The following is a 6,000-nucleotide window of genomic DNA, read 5'->3' as shown; positions in this document are numbered from 1 at the left end:
CGTTCGGTGTCACGAATGGAGTAGCTTGCCTCCAACGAGTTATGGACGACATCATCTCGAATGAAAACCTCAAAGACACTTTTGTTTACGTGGACAATGTCACGGTGTGCGGTAAAGATCGGGGGGAACATGATATGAATCTGGACAGATTCTTGAGCATTGCTAGAAAATACAATCTGACCCTCAACTATGAGAAATGCGTATTCTCGGAAAGGTCAATTAATCTTCTCGGCTACACAATAGCCGACGGCATGATAAAGCCCGATCCTGAACGATTGCGCCCACTTCGTGAGCTACCCCCACCTCATGACCTGCAGACAATGCGGCGGGTGATCGGAATGTTCGCTTACTATGCGAGATTGATCAGCCAATACTCCGAGAAAATACATCCCCTAGTGCATGGCAAAAACTTCCCACCAGATGCCGCTGTTGTAAAAGCTTTCCACAGCCTCAAAGACGATATCAGTAATTCCGTGGTTTTATCGATCGACAGCTTCGGTGCCGTTCGTGGTGAAAACGGACGCTTCTGATCACGCGATAGCTGCGACGCTCAATCAGTCCGGCCGACCCGTCGCGTTCTTCTCGAGAACTCTCTCTGGAAGCGAGCAGAGACACTCGGCGATAGAGAAGGAAGCGTACGCTATTGTCGAAGCCCTGCGTAAATGGAGACATTATTTACTGGGAAACCACTTCACACTCGTCACGGACCAGCGATCCGTTGCATTCATGTTTGATGGGAAAATAACGGGAAAATTAAGAATGAAAAAATAATGAGATGGCGGATAGACCTAGCTTGCTATAGTTACGACATTGTTTACCGGCCCGGGAGGGAAAACCCTGCTGCAGATACCTTCTCTCGGGTCTACTGTTCGGCGACAATCAGTCGGGCTTTGCAAGACCTCCATGTGTCTCTGTGCCACCCGGGGGAACCAGAATGGCACATTTCGTGCGCAGACAAAACCTTCCCTATTCTATCGAAGATATTAAACAAATGAATGCTTCATGCCCTGTTTGTGCTGAACTAAAACCCAGATTCTATGGCGCCGCTTCTGGCAGGTTGATCAAGGCCACTTCACCCTTTGAGAGACTAAATATCGACTTCAAAGGGCCCCTGCCGACCGAGACAGACAACAGATACATATTCACTGTTGTTGATGAGTATTCAAGGTTCCCTTTCGCATTTCCGTGCTCGGATATGACCTCGGGCACTGTCGTGAAATGTCTGTCTGACCTCTTCGCTATGTTTGGGAAACCTTCGTACATACATTCAGACAGAGGGCCGTGTTTCATGTCGGCCGGGCTAAAACAGTTCTTATTTGAGCACGGCATAGCAACTAGTCGAACGACGGGTTACAACCCACAGGGTAATGGGCAGGTGGAACGATACAATGGAGTCATTTGGAAAGCCGTAACTCTGGCGCTGAAATCGAGAGGGCTAAAGCCCGAGCGGTGGGAGGTTACCCTTCTCGACGCTCTGAATTCCATACGCTCTTTGCTCTGTACGTCCACCAATGCTACTCCTCACGAACGAATGTTTACTCACCAGCGACGTTATGTTGACGGCCAATCGGTGCCCAACTGACTAACCCATCCCGGAACAGTGTTCATGAAACGCCCGGTACGACAAAGCAAGTATGAACCCATGGTGGAGGAGGTCGAACTCATCGATGCTAATCCAGAGTATGCCCTTGTCAGACTTCCTGATGGCAGAGAGACCACTGTGTCGGTTCGCAATTTGGCTCCCTCAGGTACTCCTCCCGCAGGTACACCACCATCTGGCACTCCTCCCTCTGACATCCCCTCCCCAGGTGTTTCCCCCCCAGGAACTCGACCCGGGAATGGTGACGACGGAGCTGCCGCGTTCCACCCGAGAGCGATCGAGGAGTCATCCCCGGCACGACTCGAGGCTCACCAAGAGGATCGGAAGCCTCCCTCAAGTGAAACCGCCATTTACTCCCGGAGAGGTTGATGGATAAAACCCCCTCGCCGACTCGATCTGTAAAGGGGATTACTGGCATCCTCGATGCTCATGCTCCTATATGCTCATTATATCATATATCGATGCTCATTACCATGCTTCTACAACTCAAAATAATCCTCACTGCTTGGCATGTATGCTTCTGCAGTTTAAATAGTTTGCGCTGCTTGAAATGGATACTCCTATAGCGCTGAAGTAATCATGGTGGGTTAGTTGGGCCTCGAGTTACATTTTAAAGATGGGGAGAATGAGATGAATTGAAGGACGTGACGCGTGATCACATGTCGCACGGCTCACGCACGGGATAGATAAAGCCAAGATTCCGCGCGGTCGGGGGGATTGTCCCTGGGGCATTGTCATTTACGGCGGCGATCCACTTGGTGCTCGTTGAATGGTGAGAATTGAGAGTATACCGGAATCCGCGCTAATTGCTGATTTATTTTGCGGTGATCTACTGCACATGTATACATTGCTACATATGTACTCTTTGCTGCACCTGTATCTGTGGTGTAGTCTGCGGGCCTACGGGGAGGGGCATGATGATGATGCATGATGGGCGTGATGATGGGAGGAGTGGTCGTGGTGGTCATCGTATCTGCAAGGGATATAAGGTGTGCGCGCCGCCTGAGGCGTCATAGTAATGCTGGAGTCGTCCGGCTCATGAGTGTGCTAATACGCAATAAAAGGAGAGCCACGAGCAGAGTACGCTCGCGCTCGTGCTTGTGCACCACAGCCCGGCTCGACTGTTCCTCCGCATCGTGTCTGCCTGCTAGGCGTCTTCCATTTCAGTACATTACAGTTGGCGACGAGGATCTTCGGATCGGCGTGGGGAGGGCGACAAATGACCCGTGCGCTTCCAGGCTACGGAGCCAAGGGTCTCGCCAGCACGAGCATGGCAGAGGGTCGGTGCACGGCAAATGTACGCGTGCCCGCCTTCGTCGGAATCGACTTCGGCCACGTTGAGTGGGCAACGGCCGCGCTTCCGGGCTACGGAGCCAAGGGTCTCGCCATCACGAGCATGGCAGAAGGTCGGGGCACAGCGCACGGACGTGTACCCGTGTTCGGGGGAGATGAGTTCGAGTTGTTTTCTGAACAGTTAGGTTGCTACTTTCGGGCGAAAATGAAGACCCACTTGGCGCCAGAGGAGTCGTTATATCTCGCGCGGTTCCAGTTCGATCATCTCGCTAAGAGTGGCGAGGAGCGCGTTGCGGACTTCGTAGCATGGGTGAAGCATTCGGCTGTGCCGTGCAAATTCACGACAGAGGAGCGTCGGCTCAGAGATCGTTTTATTTCTGGTCTGCGAGACGCAAAGATGGTAGCAGCCATCCTGCGGTTGACCGACATCACATTCGACTCGGCGGTCGCGACTGCTTCGTCTGTCGAGCAGACACTCACGGATGTCCGCGCCATTGCTGGCCAGGACGTAATGAGTAGCTCCAGCTGGGGCATGGCGGCTAATCCCGAGGTCCACGCGGTGACCGCACAAGTGCCGCAAGTTGCACGCACGCCTGGCGGTGCGGGACGAGGGCGCGCACCGCAGCACGGTCGCACCGGGAGCGAAGGGGCACCGCAGCACGGTCGCACCGGGAGCGAAGGGGCACCGCAGCACGGTCGCACCGGGAGCGAAGGGGCACCGCAGCACGGTCGCACCGGGAGCGAAGGGGCACCGCAGCACGGTCGCACCTGGAGCGAAGGGGCCTCCGTTGGAGTCTTGGATGACGAGGTGCGGGAGGACCCCAGTGACCTGGAGATCGGCCTGCAACCGGGGCATGACGATGCCGGCGAGCCGGAGCAGTAGATGCAACCACGGTTGAGTCTGTTTTCCGTTGGTTCGGAGATGACGACGCCTTTCACGATTGAGGTCGAAGTGAATGGCCAACCGACTGTGTTTTGCGTGGATACCGGGGATGCAGTGTCGGTCATGGGTGAGCAGGCGGCTCGTGGTCTTCGCGGTATTCGCCTGGTCAAGACGGCCTTGTCGTGGCTGGCGCACCTCGGACTGGATCTCCGGTTCTTACCTCCAGATGTGCCAGTGCTCTCTTCGAGACCTTCGTCGAGTACCGAGGGCGAGGCTCTGGCGGCGGGGGCCGCGTCGATGCAGCGGGAGCGACCGTTCGTTGCTGCCTGCGGCGGTGATGTGCGGTTCGGGAGCGGAGAGAGCCGTATCAGCTCTCGCGATGAGTTCCCGCGCGTCGGCAGCATTCGTGAGGCCATGCGCGTCGGTGTTGTTCGGGCAGCATCAACAGGTGGCGGTGAGCCCGTGGCGTTAAAGGGAGTCGCGAGTCACAACATCGAGTCGACAACCAAGAAACGGACTCGTGATGTGGGTTGTGGGTTGTTGTTCATGGCATATGTGTTTTTCCTTGCTCTAGTGATGCAGTTTAACGTTGTTGAAATAAATGCCAGCAGTTCTCGTGTGAAAGTGGATTTGGCGGAGATCAGTCAATGGGGTTGGTATTATGATCAATGTGATGTGGGGGCAAATAAAGACGGGTTATTGGCCTCCAGTTGCCCCAGGCCGCAGGTGGTTGCTTTGTCATGTGCTGGGGGGTTATCAAAAGACCGCGCTGTACGGAAAAATGAGTTTGCAATACTTCAAGTAATATTCGTAGTGATTTATAACGAGTCTATGATTGAAGTGTGGTTTAAATGGAATTGCGCCCGTCTAGCTGCCGTGGGGGTCTCGGGGATCGACTTGAAACCAAGACTGGTGCACTGGTCGGCGTTACCCCCACCTCTGGTTGCGAGTGCAGCTCTCTGTGTTCGCTCAAGGCCGTTTGGACGGGCGTTGGCGTCTCAACTGATTGGGGTGCGTGGGTTGTTTTGGAGCATTAAATGCGTACAGCCAGCGGCGCTGTTCAGCGCCCCCGGCCAAGGTCGATCAAGGCTGGCGCCACGGCTTCCAGACAGCGGGCTTCCGGCCTCGGAATGTTTATCTACGTCGGGTCTGCCTGGGGGGAGTGGGCCGAAGGCGTTTGATGGTGCCGGGGGAGGTTGGCTCGAAAGGTCGCCACGACCTCGGCGAGGGCCATGTCAGCATGGGCCGCCTGGGGGCGTTTTTGCTGCGTAGTGCTGCTGTGCTTCTCGTTTTGCTGCTTCATATCGGTAACGCGGTCAGAGTTTGGTGGGTGCTTTGTGCACCTCCATCTTTGGAACCTGGCCTTTGCTGCTCCACTCACTCGCATCAACACATTACATGATGTGGTGTGCTGTTATACTTCGCTGTTTTCATTTTTGGTGCCTTGTTTATGTCGAGGTTTATGTTTATGCTTAGGATGAGGGTGATCATTTAATAATCATACTTTTAGGAGGGAGGAGTGTGGTGTAGTCTGCGGGCCTACGGGGAGGGGCATGATGATGATGCATGATGGGCGTGATGATGGGAGGAGTGGTCGTGGTGGTCATCGTATCTGCAAGGGATATAAGGTGTGCGCGCCGCCTGAGGCGTCGTAGTAATGCTGGAGTCGTCCGGCTCGTGAGTGTGCTAATACGCAATAAAAGGAGAGCCACGGGCAGAGTACGCTCGCGCTCGTGCTTGTGCACCACAGCCCGGCTCGACTGTTCCTCCGCACGTGTCTGCCTGCTAAACGTCTTCCATTTCAGTACATTACAGTATCCCCTGATGTGCCCGTAGAAGCGGCTTCATTCAAGTGGAATAAAGCCTACACTCTTGAAATGAGAGCGAGAGAAGAACCTTCAGAGTTTAGGCTTTATTCCATTTGATTGGAGCCGCTTCTGTGGGCACACCGGGGAATACAGGTTCAGCTAGGAGTACATAAGCAGTAACGTATACATGTACGATTAATCATTGCAGACTAAATCCGCGTAAGCACGGAGTTCGATATAATCTCCATTCTCACCAGTCAATGAGCACCTTCAGTTAACGAGCATCAAGTGAACAGCCGATGTAAATGGCAATGCCCCGGGGACAACCACTCGTGCCGCGGAGACCTCCCCTTATACGCGAGATGCACAACATGTGATCCCGCGTCATGTCCCTCAATTCACCACATTCTCCGCAC

The sequence above is a fragment of the Eptatretus burgeri genome, chromosome 6 (assembly GCF_056783735.1).
Source record: "Eptatretus burgeri isolate ZD-2024b chromosome 6, Ebu_testis_v1, whole genome shotgun sequence".
In the NCBI taxonomy this organism is placed as follows: Eukaryota; Metazoa; Chordata; class Myxini; order Myxiniformes; family Myxinidae; genus Eptatretus; species Eptatretus burgeri.
The sequence above is the reverse complement of the archived record's forward strand: the minus strand, read 5'-3'. Positions refer to the sequence as shown.